This window comes from Sorex araneus, chromosome 3 (assembly GCF_027595985.1).
Source record: "Sorex araneus isolate mSorAra2 chromosome 3, mSorAra2.pri, whole genome shotgun sequence".
Lineage (NCBI taxonomy): Eukaryota > Metazoa > Chordata > Mammalia > Eulipotyphla > Soricidae > Sorex > Sorex araneus.
Genome location: NC_073304.1, coordinates 117,252,042 through 117,273,911, shown reverse-complemented (window position 1 = coordinate 117,273,911; position 21,870 = coordinate 117,252,042). Strand labels below are relative to the sequence as shown.

At 41.7% G+C, this 21,870-nt stretch overlaps 1 protein-coding gene across 3 annotated transcripts in view; it reads left to right on the top strand.

The window, feature by feature from the left end:
* VCL (vinculin) overlaps positions 1 to 21,870 on the top strand; it is a 136,056-nt gene that overhangs the window by 15,237 nt on the left and 98,949 nt on the right. The gene's annotated exons all lie outside the window — the stretch shown is intronic.

Genomic DNA, 21,870 nt, shown 5'->3' with positions numbered 1-21,870 from the left:
TGTGTATTTGGGGTGTCTATAGGAGGAGATGAATTAAGATCTTACCTCTTGCCTCTGAATATTAAGTCTTGAGGTGTATTTGTTACTTTTTCATTTGTAATTTTTTAAACTTACTTTAGTTGTTCTTTGGGCCACAGCTGATTGTACTCAGGGCTTCTCTTCTGGTTCTGTGCTTAGGGATTGGTGGGACTTGGGACCCTATTCAGTGCTGGTGAGTGAGCCTGGGTCAGCTGTGTGCAACGCAGCTGCCTTACCTGCTGTAGTATCACTCCAGCACTTAAGGCCTATTTGTTGAATAAGCAAATGAGAAAACGTTTGCTGTTTGCTACCAAAATTTGTTTTGAGCTTTGTTGGAGACATATATGTCATCGGATGGGTGAATTTTGGTGAAAGTTAATTGCCAATTAAGAAAACCTATGAATCCTTGCTAGGGCAGGGCATTGAATAAGACAGTTCAGTATTACCTGAGTAGTTAAATTCTAGGCACTTGGGAATCTTGGGATGCATATGGAGATAATGCTATTTAACACAGGATTATGCAGAATATGTTAGCATAAATAAAAATTAAACATGCACTTGGAATTCTCTGTTAGTTTGATCCTTAGCAAATGAGCAAAACAACCAGTCAGTTTTGGCAAAATGTATGTAGTATGAGTTAGTAAATACCCAAGTCAGAATTTTGGTACAGTTGGATGATTTGGCATATAAACATGACAAGAAGTCTGGGAAGAAGTGAAGTGTAATGGTTAAGAACAAAGGCTCTCGCGGCCAGAGAGCACAGCATGAAGGGCTCTTGCCTTGGTTGAGACTGATATGGTTTCTATCCTCAGCACCCCATATGGTCCCCTGAGTGCAGAGCCAGGAGCAAGCCCTCAGCACTGCCCGGTGTGGTGTACCCCTTTTTCTTTCCTCAGAAAGATTAAAGACTCTAAAGCTAAACTCGGATACAGATCTCACCATTAACACTTGCAGATTATGTACCTTTTCTATTTTCATTAAATGAGATATGATTTTGGGCTGGAGTGATAGCACAGCGGGTAGGGCATTTGCCTTGCATGCGGCCAACCCAGGTTTGATTCCCAGCATCCCATGTGGTCCCCTGACCACCTCCAGGAGTAATTCCTGAGTGCAGAGCCAGGAGTAACCCCTGTGCATCGCCGGGTGTGACCCAAAAAGCAAAAAAAAAAAAAAAAGAGAGAGAGATATGATTTAATCTCTTTCTCATAGTCCTCTGTAAACCAAAGGTAACCTTAGTACCTAATTTACTGTGTAATCTCTACAGAGGATTAATGATCAAATCCTTAGAATCATGCCTAATATATAGATAAGAGCTCAATGATTGTTGTGCATAATAATACAGTTTTTAAGGTTCTTGAGTTGTATTTTGTTTTACTGGAGAAGGGAGGGGCCCCTCCTATGAATACTACAGGAGTACTGATACCTCCTGGGTCATCCCCAGCAGTGTGGGGGTGGGTCATGTGGTGGCAGGGCTCGGGTAGGATGTTGCTCATGCAAGCCATGTGCTCTGCCATTTGAGCCACATCCTCAGTCCTTTAAATCATAATTTAAATGCTAGTTTAATGAAAAACAGCGTTGATCTTTTTTTTTTAATATAAGCATAACTTTTAACTTTTATTCAACAAGGCAAACTGCCAATAAAAGCTTTCAGTAGAATTCCATATGTTGTGGAATATAAAGTTTTAACAACATTGAGGAAAATATCACTTACAATTTAGGTGCCTAAGCTTTTGATTGCCAGTTTCCCATGATGAAAACCAACCATCTGAATTTTTTTTTTTTTTTTTTTTTTTGCTTTTTGGGTCACACCTGGCGATGCACAGGGGTTACTCCTGGCTCATGCACTCAGGAATCACCCCTGGCGGTGCTCAGGGGACCATATGGGATGCTGGGATTCGAACCCGGGTCGGCTGGGTGCAAGGCAAACGCCCTACCCGCTGTGCTATCGCTCCAGCCCCAACCATCTGAATTTTTAAATGGTATTCTTTTGCTTGGAACAACAGTGAATAGGAAAATATATAATTCTTCCCTATAGTTTAGAAGCAAAAATTGGGTCTGCCTTTGAATTTGGGATTTCCCCCACCCCGCCCTGCCCTGAAACCATTCATTATTCTGTTGTCTAAAACAGAGAAATGTGTTTAGCCAGTAGTAGAGCACTTGCTTTACATGTATGAAGTCTGGGGATAGAGTTTTGGGCCTGCAGAACACAAATAAACAGGACTGGAGAGATAGTACAGGGGTTAAGTTGCTAACCTTGAATGTGGCCTATTCCAGTTTGATCCCAGATCACATGGTCCCCTTAGCACTGCCAGGAATGACTTCTGAGCAGTCAGGAGAAGGCCTGACTACCACTGGGTATTGTACAACCAATAAAACAAAAACAACTAATCATACAGTCCACAAAACCAAACAAATATAAAAAATAAAAACATTGAAGAGGTGGTTAGGCTACTCATTAAAATATGGAATTAGTCATATTATAGGAGGCGTACATGATGCATTTGTAAAGTAGATGTCAACTTATTCTATCATAGCAAAATTAATTTAACCAATATTTAATGATACTCTGTGTCAGATACTGGACAGATGAATCTCACTCAGACTTTCTTTCTGAGTAAAACAATAGTTATAAAATATTTCAGAATCCGTTGTCTCCTTATATCTGGTTATCTAAGACGAAGACAAAATTGCCTAACAAAATTGTCTTGTTTTTCACCACACAAATTAGGTTTTACAGTTTTTTCTCATATGTTTAGCATTTTATTTAAGATGTAAGTTAAACAGAACTTCCTTCCAGGTACATTTTCTTTCTTCCTGAAATTCTTTCACTGCTACATTTTTTTTGGGGGGGGGGTCGGGGGACATACCTAGAAGTGCTCAGGGCTTAATTCTATCTCTACGCTTAAGGATCACTCCTGGTGGGGATTGGAGGACTATATAGCATGTCAGGGATCAAAACCAGGGTCAGCTGCATGGAAGGCAAACTCCCTGCCCGAAGTACTATCTCTCCTACTCCCATTGCTAGTATTTGTACTAGCTTTTGAGCAGTACTTACTCCTAAGTTTTTATTTATATGAAAATGTCTCTTCATTTTAGAAAGATAATTTATTGACTATACTGATAGAACTTTTTCTCCAGCTCCTTGAAAATATTTGTGTTTTCTGCAATTAAGTCAGCCATCAGTTTAATTTGGTAGGGTTTTTGTTGACTTTTTTCCCTAGAATGTTTTTTTTTTTTTTGCTTTTTGGGTCACACCTGGCGATGCACAGGGGTTACTCCTGGCTCTGCACTCAGGAATTATCCCTGGCGGTGCTCAGGGGACCATATGGGATACTGGGAATCGAACCCGGGTCGGTTGCGTGCAAGGCAAACGCCCTACCCACTGTGCTATTGCTCCAGCCCCTCCCTAGAGTGTTTTAAAGATCTTATTTAATCTTTTGGGGGGGCCTTTTTGGGGTTCCCTGATTTTGAGGGTTGATTTCTTTCACTGGTCCTAGATCTTTTTTAGCCGTTAACTCTTTGATGTCTTGTCTACCCTGATTTCATTTTCTCCTTTTGGGACTGGTACTAAGTATTGGGCTTCCTCACTCTGCTCTCTGTGTCTCTCAACAGTCTGTACTTTCCATTTTAATACCTCCAGCTCTTCCAGCTTGCAGCTGTGTCTGATGCATGATTTAATCCAACCACAGATGTTTACATTTTAACAACATTTGTTGCTTATAGAATTCTTTTTATTTTTGTCCTCCCAAAATTTGCTCATCAGTGTTGATAGTCTGTTTCTTTCATCAAATGTTTTTAATAAAGATCATTTTTATTTTCCTTTGGAAAAAGAAATCTTGGCATGTGGAACCTATAGAAGTTTAATACCTTTAAGAACAGAAAGACACTTTTTAAAATAATTTTTAGGATAATAATACTGTCTTGAGACTCTACTGGTCTTTGTCCGCCCTCCCTCCCTCCTTCCCTCCCTCCCTCCCTCCCTCTCTCCCTCCCTTCCTTCCTTCCTTCCTTCCTTCCTTCCTTCCTTCCTTCCTTCCTTCCTTCCTTCCTTCCGTTTTTCCTTCCTTCCTGCCTTCCTTCCTTCCTTCAACTTATTACTTCATCTTTTTTTTTTCCGCTTTTGGTTATGGGGCTACACCTGACAGTTCTCAGGACTTGCTCCTGACTCTGTTCAGGGATCACTCCTGGCGGGGATCAGGGAACCATATGTAGTGCCAGGGACCCAATCTGGGTTGGCTGTGTGCTGTACTATCTCTCCCACCCATCACTTTTTCCATTTTTAAGTGTAGAGTTTTGTGAAGTACATACACTTTATAGAGTCATCAATATTATATACCTCTAGACCTTTACATTTTCCCAACTGAAACTCTGCATCCATTAAAAAGTAACCACTCTTCCTTCCCTCAAATCCCTGGAAACTACTGTTCTAGTTTTTGTCTGTGTTAATCAGACTTTCCTAGGTACTTCACATAAGTAGAATTATAACAGTATTTATTATTTTCTGATTGTCTTATTTTACTTAGATTAAAATTAAGTCAATTTTCATTCATGGTGTAGCATATGTCAGAATTTCCTTTTTAAGGCTGAATTATATTCTGTAGTACATATGTACCACTTTTTGTTTTGATTTGGTTTTTGGACCATACCTAGCAATGTTCAGGGGTTACTTCTGGCTCTGTAGTTCTGGCCCTGCACTCAGGACTTACTCCTGGCAGTGCTTGGGGAACTGACCTTATGGGTTCCCGGGGATCGAATCTGAGTTGGCCTCATGCAAGGCCCTACCCACTGCTCTGTCGCTCTAGCCCCCCAGTTACTACATTCATTTTGTTTATTCATTCATTAACCTGTAAACTCCAGGGTTGCTTCTGCTATTGACTATTTTGATTAATGCTACTATTTCATCATATTTTTCATTCCTTCCAGGGCTTGGACTCTGTCCCTGAGGGGAAGAACCCTCTGATGGACTCATTTGGGACTGTGAACCCAGCTTCTGATGCCAGGGAGCAAACATGAACTCAGAACGTGCCAGAGTCGTTTTGCAGAATATGGTGGGAATCAGGGGGCTGGCAGGGGGAGCAGGGGGGCGGCGGATTTGTTCTGCTTTCCAGAAGCATTGTTTGAGGCTTGAGTCAACCAGAGCAAAGAAGGCAGAAAGCCATCAGTGTGGAGTGAATACAAAGATAGAGGGTGTGAATGTGTAGTTAGGGAACCAGGAAGCTTTAGCAAGACCTTAATAGTCTTTAACTTTAGCAGAGACTATTAAGGTTAGTGTTCTAGCTTCTGTGTTTGTCTTTGTTTTTAGGCCACACCCAGCAGCCTCAGGGGCTCCTTGTGGTGCGGCAGTGCCTGGGGAACCTGGTGGGGGAACCGGCGTGGGACCGAGGGTCCTCCTGTCCTTGGAGCCATCTCCCCAGCCAGAGCCCCTAGCTTTTGAAGGGACTTACCTTTCATTTCATTTAGTTAAAAAGAAAGAATAATTTTGAATAAAAACATTTCACGACTCAAAATTTTAAAACTGCTCAGGCAGATCTGTCATGAATTGTCTTTATTTACCCTTGAACTTTAGCTGCATGCTCTCCCTCATCATAGGATGCCGATGGGTCCAGGGGACTCTCATTATCTTAGTTATGCTTCCAGAGAGCGATTACACATATTCAGGCAGTGAAAATTCCCCCTTCTGGTGATGTGTTGTAGAGTCTTGTTTCCTGATCTTCGCCCCCCCCCCCCCCACACCCACTTAACCAGAGCATCAATATACATGTAGATTTCTTTTCCTTTGACAAATATGTCATAGTCCATGGATGGATGTAACAATTTCACTGGACTTTTAGGGGGAGAATCAATCTCAGATCTTTTGCTGTTTAAAATGACAATATTGTTATTATGTTAATCTTCTGTAGTATAATTCCTGGGATGGGAGCATTATAAGCATTGGATGTTAGATAATGGGAACATTTTTAAGCTGAGGCACATTGTGGAAAGTTTTGAGTTTTGATAAGATAACCCTGATTAATGGTAAGAAAGATATATGATACAAAAATGAAACACTGCAGTTGGAGAGGGAGACATCACTCATCCATCTACCTATCCACCCACCCATCCATCCACCCATCCATCCACCCATCCATCATCCATCCATCCACCCATCCATCCACCCATCCATCATCCATCCATCCACCCATCCATCCACTCACCCATCCACCCACCCATCCATCCACCCATACACCCATCCATCATCCATCCATACACCCATCCATCCACCCACCCATCCACCCATCCATCCATCCATCCATCCATCCATCCATCCATCCATCCATCCATCCATCCATCCATCCATCCATTGTGAAGGCTGCTTTAAATGCAGACAATCCAAGACAGCCTCTTAGTTACTTAATTTACATTTGGATTAATATTATTCTCAATTTTAGAAATGTCTCAATAAAACAAAAGAATTTTCAAACTGCAGTCAGTGAGGCTGGAAGATGGCAGACATTGTAAGTTCTGAACTTAATGATAGCTCTCTGGCTCTCTAAAACTGCTAATTACTTTATTTACCTACCCTAAGGGCAACACTGTGATCATTAATTCCATTTTCAAGGTGAGAAAACTAAGGCTCAAAGGGCCCTAATAAATGGTGGAATGAGAGTGTAAGTGTTTTATATATGCAAGTAACTTGCTTTGAAATGCAAGTTAGGAAGCGTAGAGTCTATGTTTTTCACCTTTTTTATATTTTTGTGGATACCAGGAATCTCTGAGCCCCAGAGTCCTTATCAAATCTAAAAGTTACCATATTATTTTTATTGATGTTGTATATTAAAAAGCCATGCCCATACCTTTTTGAACCCATGTTGAAGAAGAAAAATTGAATACAGTGACTAAAAGCAGGGATCCATCTAAGGAGATCTTAGAAGAAAACAAAGAAAAAAATCTAATTGAAGTCAGCATTTGAAGGAAGATCTTTAAGGCAAAGACTTTGAATTCAGGTTTGCCAGTATTTTTTTAATCACCCCAATATATATTCCAGCCTGGCACGGACAGATTATCTATGACATAAAAATGTTAAACAAAAGTGATATGGTGATCCCATTTTGTAATCCTGTAAATAGAGGATCACATACTAAAAAGTGGTGAGATTTAAGTTAAAAATTTGGGGTATTGTTGCTCTTATTCAATTTTATCTTCCTAGCGCCGAACATATGCCACTTTAAGGGGCTGGAGGGATAGCACAGTGGGTCCAGCATCCCACATGGTCCCCAAGCACTGCCAGGAGTAATTCCTGAGTGCAGAGCCAGGAGTTAACCCCTGTGCGTTGCCGGGTGTGACCCAAAAAGCAAAAAACAAAACAAACAAACAAAATAAATAAAAGTAAAAACATAAATCCACTTATTTACTGTATCTTTTTATCCTTATTGTATGGATTATTCTAACTTTTGGGTTGTATTTCTCACTCTCTCTCTGTCTCTATCACTCTCTCTCTCTCTCACACTCGCCAGTGCTAAAGACTTACTCCTGCCTCTACTTTCAGGGATTACTCCTGGCAGGGCTTGGGGGACACTATGGGATGCCAGGGATAGAACCCGGGTCAGCCTCCTGTAAAGCAATCACCTTACCTGCTGTACTATGTCTGTAGCCGTGTTGACCTTTCTTAAGAGATAGTTTCTTGCCGTGAATTACTTACTTATGTCCATATTTTGTTGTATCCCTTCCTCCAGCTCTCCCTGGCTTTCTAATTCCAGTGCTAGAAGGCAGGTGTAACTTGGACAGAGCAGGCCTCACACAACCTTGATACTCTTAGGTCGACTCTGTGGAATTGGTAGCTCTGGAGTTTTTTTTTTCCCCTCTGTCAGAGCAAGGAAAGATAGATATAAATTCTGAGTCATCGTCAGCAGAATGATTGTAAAATTCTTAGGGCAATGATATATCTATGAATACCAGATGAATACTCTTCTAATTTCAGAAGGCTGCTGAAAATTCTCTGGAGTAAAAAAAGCCATAAATAAATAAACATCATCTCTAAAGCTGCTATGTCCATTGCATCTCTAAAATAAAACATGACCAGGGCCGGAGTGAGTAGGGAGTTTGCTCGGTACCTGCCATCCCACATGGGTCCCCTAGTACCGCCAGGAGTAATTCCTGAGTGTAGAGCGAGGTGTAACCCCTGAGCATCACTGCGTATGACACAAAAAACTAAACTAAACTAAAAACATGAGTGCCGCCTTTGACTGCTATGTACCATAAGGCTCTTGTCTTTGAACCAGAAGCTCCAACTTCTGCTAGAGTGTCAGCTGCCTTAGCCGGGCAAATCCCTAGTGAGTCAATGACTCTGAGGAAAAGGAATGTAAAAATCATTCTTTTTTTCCCCTTCTTATTTGGCAATGGAATTCTTTTTATAATATTTTCCAGATAAATCTCTTCCTCTTCTTTTTCAAGTAATATTCTGTTACTATTTCCTTCCATGTTTATTTATTTTTCTTGGTCTCTTTTCTCAAAATTTCTAGTCTAAGTTAGATCTTCATACTGTCCCTCCCATCATTGCTGGTTATCTGCTTATTTTCCTGTCTTGTCCATTACTGCCAAATCAGTCTTCTAAGTGTACTTTGATCTCAGTGCTTCTTTTTCATTCACAAATCTATGCCTCCTTCCATAGATTTCTAAATTAGATTCTTTATTTTAGTTCATGAGGGATATCATAACTGCTACCTCTTCTAGTTTACATTTTTATGATGTGCACAAGTCAACAAAGTGTAGTTGGTGGGCCAAACTTTGTACCACCTAGGAGCTAAGACTGTTATTCATGTTTTTAAGTGTTTGAATAAAACCAAAAGAAAAATAATATCTTGTGTCCATTGATATTACATAAAATTAAACTTTCAATGTCTACAAATAATTAGAGCTTTATTGGAGCACAACCATGGCCATTCACTGGCATCTTTTCTACGATGACTTTCTTACTACACTGACAGTATTGAGAAATTATAATAGAGACCATCTGGCCCAGAAAGCCCCAAATATTCTCTATCTGGCCTTTGATAGAAAAGGTCATCAATCCCACACTTTCAGTTATAGATTTTTAAAGTTGAAAATACTTCTCAGAGATGCTCCAATTCTACCTTTTGTTTAAAAAATGACAAAAAATATGGAGCTGGAGAAATAGTACAGGGGCTAAGGTCAACCTTGCATATGGCTGACCCCAGCACCAAATAATCCCCTGAACATTGCTGGGTGTGGCCCTGAGGACTCCTGAGCATGGCCGGGGTGTCCTGGGCAAGCTCAGGCATCATATGGCCTGGGCATTCGTGCATTCTCAGACCCTCACATTGAATTACCAACCAAGTATGTGACCAGGATTCATCTGGAGTGGCCTTTGGATTTCCCGAATACCCTCTGGGAACCCTAGCCATCTCTCAAATAAAATGAGATAAAAATGAGGAAATGTATTCCGGTTAGAGTGAGCGATGTATCTGAGGTAGATACTGAGGCAGATACATTGGAAAAGTGAAAATTTCAATTTTCTGCCCATTCTAGCCCTCTGATGAAGCCTGTAATGGCCAGATGAGACTGTTTTACACTTCATGGACAGACTCCAGTCCTTATTTCTGCCTCAGTGATATGCGTTTCCTTCCATCTTGCAAGAAGGGGGCTTATTCCCTTCATAAGGTGGATCAACTTTGGGTCTCGCAAGCACTGCTGGGCATGGCCCTGAGCACAGAGCCAGGAGTAGCCCTTCAGCACATGGAGTGTGCCCTCAAAACAAAGAAAAATAGTATCCAACTGCAAGACTCAGGTTGAATATTGAAGACTGCCCCGTCTCAAAAACCAGTTGAGCACTGTCTGTAACCCCTGCTGTTTCATTCTGCCACCCTGTTGGCATTTCCCCATCATTTCTGTAGCTTGGTGCTCTGCTGGGCTATCTGCTCCCTCCTGCGTACATCTCTGTGTCATCTGAAGTATCACTTGCAAAATGCCTTAAACATTGGATTCTCACGAATGGCCAAAAGGCACATGAAAAAGTGCTCTGCATCACTAATCATCAGAGAGATGCAGATCAAAACAACCATGAGATACCACCTCACACCACAGAGACTGGCACACATCCAAAAGAACAAAAGCAACCGCTGTTGGAGAGGATGTGGGGAGAAAGGGACCCTTCTACACTGCTGGTGGGAATGCCGGCTAGTTCAGCCCTTTTGGAAAACAGTATGGACGATTCTCAGAAAACTAGAGGTTGAGCTCCCATTTGACCCAGCAATACCACTGCTGGGAATATATCCCAGAGAGGCAAAAAAGTACAATCGAAACAACATCTGCACATGTATGTTCATCGCAGCACTGTTTACAATAGCCAGAATCTGGAAAAAACCCGAATGCCCCAAAACGGATGACTGGTTGAGGAAACTTTGGTACATCTATACAATGGAATACTATGCAGCTGTTAGAAAAAAGGAAGTCAAGAATTTTGTAGTTAAGTGGATGGGCATGAAAAGTTTCATGCTGAGTGAAATGAGTCAGAAAGAGAGAGACAGACATAGAAAGACTGCACTCATCTATGGTATATAGAATATCAGAGTGGGCAACACCTTTATTGCAAACCACAACAGCTAATTAGAGAGAGAAAACAGAAGGGAATGCCTTGCCACAGTGGCAGGGTGGGGTGGGGGGGAGATGGGATTGGGGAGGGTGGGAGGGACACTGGGTTTACGGGTGGTGGAGAATGGGCACTGGTGAAGGGATGGGTTCCCAAACTTTGTATGAGGGAAGTATAAGCACAAAAGTGTATAAATCTGTAACTGTACCCTCACGGTGATTCTCTAATTAAAAATAAATAAATTAAAAAAAAAAAAGAATATCAGAGTGGGAGACTAATACCCAAGAACTGTAGAAATAAGTACCAGGAGGTTGACCCCATGGCTTCGCGGCTGGCCTCATGTTCCGGGGAAAGGGCAACTCAGAGAAGCGATCACCAACTACATTGTAGTTGAAGGCCATGTGGGGGAAGGGAGTTGCGGGCTGAATGAGGGCTAGAGACTGAGCACAGCGGCCACTCAACACCTTTATTGCAAACCACAACAGCTAATTAGAGAGAGAGATCAGAAGGGAATGCCCTGCCACAGTGGCAGGGTGGGGTGGGGGGGAGATGGGATTGGGGAGGGTGGGAGGGACGCTGGGTTTACGGGTGGTGGAGAATGGGCACTGGTGAAGGGATGGGTTCCCGAACTTTGTATGAGGGAAGTATAAGCACAAAAGTGTATAAATCTGTAACTGTACCCTCACGGTGATTCTCTAATTAAAAATAAATAAATTATATAAAAAAAAAACATTGGATTCTCATGACATAATTTAAACTTAATTTAGAGTAGGCATGTAGTCCAGTGATAGAGTAGAAGACTCAGCACTTCAAAATTTAGGCAATACCTTCAACATTCCAAATGAATTTTTCTTCTATTAAAGAAGAGAGGAATCATCAAATCACGAAGTAATGTTCTATAGTGGGATCAGCTATAGGGAAGAGTTTACCCACATCTTATTTGTTCAGCAACAGCTTGAATATGTACAGTCCACCATGGGGAGAGAAATTGATTTGTCCTAAGGAGGATTACATGATTATGTGATGATTATTTAAAACTTTATGTATTACTAAATATAGACACTTGCCTGTTCAGCTGGGAGCCTTTCCCTAAACCTTCTGTTAGGAAAATTTCCCCTTATGAACCAAATATAGATTTGTGGTGTTCTGCAATAAACCATTAAGAGTGAACTTGGGTTTGAACTTTGGCTGGCTCTGCGGGCAGCTACCCCCAAGCATCAAGCCAGGATAGCCCCCAGGCACTGCCAGGTGTGTCCCCCAAACCCAAAGGGGAATAAAAGTGAACTTTATATTCAGTTAGGACCGAAAATACAGGATTGTCATTTAGTGTGTATGTGCTTTGTCAGCAGTCTTTAATACTTTCTTTGGGGCTGGAGGAATAGTACAGTAGGGTATGGTGTTTGCATTTACATGGCCGACCCAGATTTGATTCCCAGCACCCCACATGGTCCCTCTATCCTACCAGGGGTGATCACTGACCAATCAAAAACTCTTTCCTTTAGCTAACAATTTTTAAAAAACTACATAAATGAAAGGAATCTCATTATTGTGTGATTCTTTTTGCCTAATCTGTAATGCATTGTCTAAGATGATAGAACCAGAACTTTACTAAGGGATTTGCTTGTTAGTACTAACTGTTCAACATCTAGGCTGTGCTTATATTTTATATTAGTAAGCAATAAAAGACAAATGTTATTATGTTAATAACCCTAGTAAGTTTATTAGTAATAAAATTAGTTGTAGTGTTTTTGTCTTTGGTTTTTGGGTCACACCCAATGATGTTCAGGGGTTACTCCTGGCTCTGCACTCAGGAATAACTCCCAGTGGTGCTTAGAGGACTACATGGGATTCCGGGAATCAAACTCTGGTTGACCATGTGCAAAGCAAACCCACTGAAGTAGCTCCAGCCCTCAATAGTAACATTAGTTTTAATAAACTTATTTCCTGATTTACTCTGTCGCATCTGTTGTCGTAGAAGAGCAGTGAATGAGTCCAGCCTGTAAGTTGGCAGTTTCTTTTCTCTCTTTGAACATCTTGGCCAGTTTGGTCAGGGTGGACTGCAGCTGTACTGTTCTGCAGATCTCTTATTTCACTTTTAAGAAAGTTTAAAGCTGTGTCATGTAGTCTTACTACGTTATGTTTGAGTAGTTGCAAAGAAAAGGTAAAAACTTTTAATCTTTTTACCTGAAGAAGGAAAGCCTGAATGAAAACGCTGGGGTTTATTTTATCTAATGAAAGTGTCTCCTCTGAGTGTTTAAATTCGTAGCCGCGTGCAAGGCAAACGCCCTACCTGCAGTGTTCGCTCCAGCCCCCATCGGTGCTTTCTAATCTATGCTGTAATCCCACATAGAGTCATAGTTAGCAAAGGTTAGTTGTACATAAACATTTTTAATAGGAACATTGTTAAGTCATTGTTTTTTATTTAAATTCTTAATAGCACCGTCGCACTGTAATCCCCTTGTTCATCGATTTGCTTGAGCGGGCACCAGTAACGTCTCATTGTGAGACTTGTTGTTACTGTTTTTGGCATATTGAATATGCCACGGGTAGCTTGCTGGGCAGGATACTCTCGGTAGCTTGCTGGGCTCTTGTCTCCGAGAGGGACTGAGGAATCGAATCCGGGTCAGCCACGTGGAAGGCAAATGCCCTACCTGCTGTGCTATCGCTCCAGCCCCGATTATTAATATGTTGTGACAGAAGAACATAATTTTTAATGTTTTTTATATATGCATATATATATACACACATACATACATATATACATACATACATACATACATACTTCTCGGAGAGCCCGGCAAGCTACTGAGAGTCTCTCGCCTACACGGGCAGAGCCTGGCAAGCTACCCGTGGCGTATTCGATATGCCAAAAACAGTAATAGTAGGTCTCATTTCCCTGACCCTGAAGAGTCATTGGGAAAGACGAGTAAGGAGAGGCTGCTAAAAATCTCAGGGCTGGGAGGAATAGAGATGTTACTGGTGCCCGCTCGAGTAAATCGTAAATCGACGAACAACGGGATGACAGTGACACAGTGATACATTTGTCACATCAAAACATTGACTTTCTGGTTTTTTATAAGAGCTATATTTGTAGCTTGAGAAAAGTAGAGTAATAATTGCTTTTGGCCCTTTTGTAATGGAACGGAGTGTCTTAGCTTGAGCTAAATTTAATTAAATTAGCTTGAGCTAAATTTAATTGCAATAATGTGAAAGTGACTCTGAATAATATTAAAGACGTTTGGCATTGAGTTTCTATTTCAAGTTTATTTGGAGGTGTCACACCTGGTGAAGCTTAGGGCTTACTCCTAGCTTTGTGCTCAGGGATTGCTCCTGATGGTGCTGGGGGACTATATGTAGTGCTGGGGATCAACCAGGGGACAGCTGATTGATGCAAGGCAAGTACTGGAACCACTATATTACTCTCTGGTTCAATGTCTTTTATTAAGTAGTTCAGTCTCTTTTTTAAAATTTTTTTTTGTTTTGGGGCCACACTCAGCAGTGCTCAGGAGTTAGTCCTGGCTCTGCACCCGGTTACTCCTGGCAGTGCTCAGAGGACTATATGGGATGCTGGGGGGATCAAACTTGGGTTGACCGCATGCCAGGCAAGTGCCTTACCTGCTATAGTCAATCCAGCCCCTCTATTTTTGTTTTTACAAATAACCATTTGCATGTTACTTTTTTTTTTAAAGCTTTTTGTGTCACACCTGGAGTTACTCAGGGGTTACGCCTGGCTCTGCATTCAGAAATCACTCCTGGCAGTGCTCAGGGACCATATGGGATGCCAGGGATTGAACCCAGGTCAGCCACGTGCCAGACAAAGGCCGTACCCGCTGTACTGTCACTTCAGCCCCTGCTTGTCACTCTTAATTTTACAATATTATTTTGCCAAGTTTACTTCTTTTTTTTTTCTGATTCTGATGCTGTGCAGGTCTGGTGCAATTTTAAAAGCTAATTGCACTATGTGATTCAGTTGATCATTGTGAAGCAAGTAACGGTTAAGGAGCTGAGTGGCAGAGGCCCTAAGTGAGCCCAACAGATCTTAACAGAGAGCGCTTCTATTTTCTGGGAAGAAAAACAAGAACAAACGGACATCCACATCCGTAGGTTGTGGTCATGTGATTGAATGTGGGGGATCATTGAAAGTTTGGCAGGAGTTAAAGATTTCTGAACACACAGCTACGGAAAATGAATTCAAAGTCAACCGCATGATGAATCCAAGCAGTTTCTGGCAGTGTTTGCTTATGTTGCATTTCTAGAGAAAAAGTGGGGGTCAAGCGATAAAATTTCAGAAGCCTGGGCTAGATCGGTGCTTTCAGCCATTGGTCTGTGGACCTGTGCCTGTCTGCAGAAGTTTCCTGCTGGTCTGTGGAAAATGTATTGCTACTTTTCCATATGACTTTGATTATATTGTATATATCACAAAATCAATACACAACTAAATCAATGGCTGAATAAATAGCTGTACTTTGCATTTAAAAAAAAGTTAGCTTATTTTGTTATTTAAGGTACTTAGTAGCAATCCTAGCTCAAAGTTTTGAATAGCTACCTCTTAGGTTCTAGGTTGGTGTTTTCACACAGCCTGTGTTTCTGTATTTTCATATTGCAGAAAAAAAATTGAGTACACAAGATACTGTTCGAGCGGGCACCAGTAATGTCTCTCATTGAGAGACTTATTGTTACTGTTTTTGGCATATCCAATACGCACGGTAGCTTGCCAGGCTCTGCCGCGCGGGCTCGATACCCTCGGTAGCTTGCCGGGCTCTCCGAGAGGGTGGAGGAATCGAACTCGGGTTGGCCGCGTGAAAGGCGAACGCCCAACCGCTGTGCTATCGCTCCAGCCCCAAGATACTGTTATAAATGTTATTTTAAAAAATTTCTGCCTTCTCAGTCTGCAAAATATTTCTCCTGGTTTCATGGGGTTGTGTTTATAAAGAAAGGTTGAAAACCACTGTTAGACTATATCCTGGTGGTCTACATTTGCTTATTGTGAGCTCGATACTTTAAAAAAGTATTCTTTTTGCCATCTGATAGAGCCATAGACTTTGAATCTCTTTCCTTCTTTTTTTTTTTTCTTTCGATTTTTGGGTCACCCCCGGCCATGCACAGGGGTTGCTCATGCACTCAGTAATTATTCCTGGTGGTGCTCGGGGGACTATATGGGATGCTGTGAATTAAATCTGGGTCGGCCACGTGTAAGGCAAATGCCCTACTCTCTGCTATTGCTCCAGCCCCCTTTCCTTTTGTTTTTTAAAAATCCCAACATTGTGGATTGGGATTAGAGGATGGGTTTGTTTGAGGATTTTACACAAATCAGTGAACTTTCCATTCTTTATTTGTAAAATGAGATAGTAATGATAACTACTATAGGGTTGTTAAATAGACTTGATGAGGTATGAAGTGTTCCAGAATTACAATATGTGTTAAAAATATTTTTTTAAAATGAAATTTGACGTCTCAAATCCACACTGTTAAAGGCGAAAGAAAAGAAATGGCAGCTAATTTATATGAGGTTTCTGTTATCTTGCAGGCCCCATTCTAGGCAGTTCATGGATGTCTTAGATTCTTTTTGGCCCTTAGGGAGATTTTACTTTTACCCTTTATTGAAACAAGACGGAGATTTAAAGAGATTTAGTTACTTGCCCAGCAATGTGGAATAAGTAAGGTGAGATTCATTCCCAAATCCGAAATCTTTATATGTTACTCTATGTTAGCTGGAGTAACACTGGCTGAAGCTCTAGGTCCCAGTTTTCCTAATTCAAAAATACTTTGTATTTGAACATCACCATCTCATTTTGTAGACATTTCCCTCCAGGAGCTGTGTTATAAATGGTGGTTCCATACCAAGGCTTTTCTGCAGAATCTACCATGTAATTAGGAATTCTACATGTTTCTAAACCAAATCTGGTAGGGGGGAAAAATGTGTTGTCAATAAAAACGGAAAAAAATTACTTTTTTTTTCTTTTTGGGTCATACCTGGCGATGCACAGGGTTACTCCTGGCTTTGCACTCAGGAATTACCCCTGGCGGTGCTCGGGGGACCATATGGGATGCTGGGAATCTAACCTGGGTCAGCCTCGTGCAAGGCAGATGCCCTACCTGCTGAACTATCGCTCCAGCCCCCCAAGATTACTATTTTAAATGTTAGTGGGTAATGATGGTACTTTGAGAAAGTAGCTTTGGATAGAGGGTACTGAGGAAATGGGTGGAGTTTGTTTTGATGCTGGTTGAGCATCTGAGGTACTTCAAGGAACTAAATATTTATGGCACAGGAGAACTTTATATTTATATTTGATAATATGTTGAGGCTGCACAGAATATATTCTCATATTCCTTAAAATATATGAGGCAGAGAGGACTATTGGGAGAACTGACCTAATTTTCCCTAGCAACATACAGCGTGCCCCCTTCTCCCCCCGTTTTTAATCATGGTTTTAAAAACATGGCTTAGAGAAGGCCAGGTAGGCACTTAATAGAGTCGATTCCTTATATGGGTATATTGAAAAATGAATAAAAGTAGAATAGAGATTTCCTGAGTTAATTGTATAGGAATAGAAGGAATTAGAATGGAGTAGTTGGAGAATATTTGTAGGAGGATAAGAAAGTTGTAGAATTAAACTTAAACGTATTAACTTAATTTCCTTTCTTAGTTACTTCACTGATTTCATTCACACTTATGTTTTGGTTGGAGGGGACCCATACCCCGCTGTGCTCAGGGTTTGTTTCCTCCTGGCTCTGCTCACGGATCACTCCTAATGGGCCTGGGGGACCACATGGCATGCTGGGAGTTGAACCCTAATCAGCTATGTGCAAGGCAAACATCTTACCTGATGTGCTTTTTCTTTTCTATCAGGCCTTATTTTCCTTTTCTTTCTTTCTTTTCTTTTTTTTTTAAAATCTTTTCTTTCTGGTTTTGGGGCCACCCCTGGCAGTACTCAAGGCTTACTTCTAGCTCTGTTCTCCAGGATCTCTCCTGGTGGTGCTCAGGGGACCACCATATGCAGTGTCCGAGATTGAACCTGGGCCAGCCATATGCGAGGCAAATGCCCTGTGCTGTACTCTCTCTCCAGCCCAACGCACTTATTTTCTGCCAGTAGTTGTGTGTCATGGTTACAAAAAAAAAAAAAAAAGTCCTGACCTAAGGGATTTGTTCTTAATTTGAAGTATTTATTAACACTTACTTTTGAGGATGTATTTATGAATTTGAAGTGATTAATTTTATAATTAATTGAGTTTCCACTTAAGTAATATTTTACTAATTAGAAACATTAAAAATTCTAAAGGAGTTTAATTCTTTCCCCATAATTAATGCCTGATTTTTAGAAAATAAATTAGAACAACAGGGTGAGAATTGGGCATGCATAGCATTTGCTTATGTACATCTTATACCTAAATGTAAACAGTGTAAGAGTATTTGTCACCAAACATCTTGCTTACAACTCAGGAAGTGTCCTTTCAAATACAGGAAATGGAGCTAAGTGGCATGGATTTCTGGTTCTGCAGTTTAAGAAAACTGGTCTGTTTAAAAGACATGGTCTCGAACATGATAGCTGCTTGATACCTCTATTGCAAACCACAACACCCAAAAGGAGAGCGGGAGCAAAAGGGAATGGCCTGCCACAGAGGCGGGGTGGGGTGGTGGGAACAGAGTGGGGGTGGTGGGAGGGATGCTGGGACCATTGGTGGTGGAAAATGGGCACTGGTGGAGGGATGGGTACTTGATCATTGTATGACTTAAACGCAAGCACGAAAGTTTATAAGCCTGTAACTGATTATAGGTGATTCACGGTGATTCACTAACAAAAAAAATAAGTAAATAAAAAAGAGACACAGTCTCTCTGAGCCTTTTTTTTTTTTTTTTGCTTTTTTTGGGTCACACCTGGTGATGCACAGGGATTACTCCTGGCTCTGCACTCAGGAATCCTGGCGGTGCTCAGGGGACCATATGGGATGCTGGGAATCGAACCCGGGTCGGCCGAGTGCAAGGCAAACGCCCTACCCACTGTGCTATCGCTCCAGCCCCTCTCTGAGCCTTTTTTTTTTTTACAGTAAAGAGTTTGAGTAAGATCATCCAGTTATTTCCCATGCTGAAATTCTCTGTGAAATGACAGCCTATGTGTGTGTCCTGTGTGTCTGCAAGTTGGGGAGAAAGAGACGGAGAACAGTTCTCCCTATACCGAGTACCTGCCATAGTAAACTGATGACTGTCGGAGCAGGTGTCTAAGAAGTACATGGAAATGAAATCTTGTAGAGACTCTTAGTTAAGGGAGAGAATGAAGTATTTGCATATAGGAAGACTCCCTACACCCCCCCCCCCTTTTTTTTTTTTTGCATTTTCAGTCACACCCGGCAATGCACAGGGGCTACTCCTGGCTTTGCACTCGGGAATTACTCCTGGCAGTGCCCAGGGGACCATATGAGACACTGGGAATCGAACCTGGGTCGGCCGTGCCTACACCCCATCTTCGTAAACACGAGTCCGGTAGGCGGCTTTGCTAATATTTAACTAGTCTCATACTGGGTTAGAATAAACAGCTACTCTCAAGGCACCTTAACACTATTATGATACATCAAATGAGCTTTCTTAGTCTTAGAGTTTACCACCTACAGGTATTAACCATGCTCTTTCAACCTGTCTGATTGTGTTCTCTCTGGTGTACATTTCAAATTAGGTGTTTGCACGTGGTCAGAATTTTATCCTTTTAGACTCTGATCCATCCTTCCTTCCTTCCTTCCTTCCTTCCTTCCTTCCTTCCTTCCCTCCCTCCCTCCCTCCCTCCCTCCCTCCCTCCCTCCCTCCCTCCCTCCCTCCCTCCCTTCCTTCCTTCCTTCCTTCCTTCCTTCCTTCCTTCCTTCCTTCCTTCCTTCCTTCCCTCCCTCCCTCCCTCCTTCCTTCCTTTTTGGGTGCTAGTGTTTACTCTTGGTTCTGTGCTCAGCGCTCACCCCGGCAGGCTTGGGGGACCATCTGGGGTGCTGGAGATCAAACTTGGGTTGGCCGTGTGCAAAGCAAATGCCCAACCTGCTATACTATATTGCTCCAGCCCTCTCATTAATTTCTTCATTGTTGCCTACTAAGCATGTTGTTAATCCATACATTTTAGAAGTTTTGTCTGTTTCTCAATTATACTTATTTACTCTGAGCACAGAGCCAAGAGTAAGCCCCGAGCACCAATCAATTGTGGCCTCCCAAAACAACAATAGCAACAAAAACATCTGGAATGTACAGAAAAAGGTGAAGAAAAATATAAATCCTATGAAAATCTACTTCATGTTGTTTTCTTCCAAACAACTTTTCTTATACAAGGGAAGGTTTGCTTTTTTCATTCTATTTCTGATAGAGCTGGGGCATAACTAAAAATTCATATTAGGGAACTTGCCTAACTGCTCTTTTTTTTTTTTTTTTTGGAGAGGTGGTGGTTTGGGACTATACTGATGCTCTCAGGAGCTAATCCTGGCTCTGTGCTTGGGAGTGGCCCCTGGTAGTGTCCAGGGGACCCTGTGTGATGCTGGGGATTTAAACCAGTGTTGGCTGGATACAAGGCAAACATCTTTACCTCTGTACTGTATCTCTGGCTCCTGTTTTGTTCTTATTTTTGGGTCACCCCTGGTAGTGCTCAGGGGTCACTTCCAGTGGTGCTTTATGACCATGTGGTCAAGAGAATGAACCAAGACCTCCTGCACACAAAGCCTGTGTCCCAGTGCTTTGAGCTGTGTCTCCAGGCCCTAATGCACTTCTCTTCATTGAGATGAAATCTCTCTTTTTCTTTCTCTTTTTCCTTTTTTGCTTTTTGGGTCACACCCAGCATGTTCAGGTTACTCCTCACTCTTCACTCAGGAATTATTCCTGGCAGTGCTTGGGGAACCATATGGGATGCCAGGGATCGAACCTGGATTGGCTACTTGCAAGACAAATGCCCTACCCATGCTCAGATCCCCAAGACAAATTTTTTTTTGTTACATCAGATTGTTGACACAAGTTCAGATACCTGCTGGGCCAAAAAATGCTGATCCTGATTAAAGTCACTATCTCCAGTTTGTTGTTACCGTATGGGAATAAGGCTTAGAAAGACCTTTTCTTTCTGATATTCAAGTAAAATCTGGACATTTATGATTTCTTTCTAATGTGTAATTTTCCATTTAAAACTAATGGGGGACAGAGAGATGGTAAAGGAGGTGTCTGATTGTCTTGACTGTGCCTACACAGGTTTGATTTCCAACACTGCATACGGCCCCCTGGGCACCACTGAGGATCACTGCTGAAGACAGAGCCAGGAATAGCCTCCTAGCACTGCTGGGTGTCGTCCAGTCTCTCTTCCAATAAATAAAAATAAATAAAAACTGATACTCAGGGAGATAGCTCAAAGGGCTGGAGCACATGCTAAGGCCATTAATTTGATCCCTGGTAGCGTCTGGTCTCCTGTGCACCATGGCCTATAGCACCACCAGGCCTGAGCAGCACCACAAGTGTTGCCTGGTGTGGCTTCACCCCCGAGCACTGCTTGGGAGCCCCCCACTCCCCGACACACAAAGTGCAGGTCAGACAGAGTAGGTTGTGGCTTTTTCTTGGCCCATGCATCACCATTTGCCATTCCTGACATAAATTCTTCTCAGTATTTCACATAGCTTTCACAAGGACACTTTTATAAAGGAAAATATTTACAGAGGAGGTAGATAAGGAATTTCTATGAGTGGTGTCAGGAACTTTTATAAGGCCCTGAGAGGTTTGCCTAGTATAGGAATGATAAATCCAATACCACAGGGACCAAGCAATGGCACGAATGAATGAAAAGGTCCGAATGTCAAGATTATAAAGAGTAATACAAAGTATATTCGCTATTTGGGTCCCAGCAAATTGTCTCCTTATTGGGATGTTGTTGTAAGGTGACTAGATCTTTTAATATTTTAACAAATATCAAAGATTTGTGTATTTATATATCTGCTTGACTAAAAATTATATGAACCAAACAGAACCTTTCTGGGCCCAAATTCTGCACAAAGGCTGCTAATTTGCAACTTCCAGGCCCTGTTTTAAAAAATCCCATTTATAATTACATCAGAAAGAATTAAGTCCCAGACGGGCTGGAGAGATAGCACAGTATGCAGAGTGTTTGCCTTGCACTTGGCTGACTTAGATTTGATCTCAGGTATCCCCTGTGGTCCCATTTCACAGAGCCAGGAGAAAGCCCTGTGAACTTCCTGGTGTGAACACAAAATAAAGCAAACAACAAAAGTCAGGATAAAAAAAAATTAAGTACCCAGGAGTCAAATTA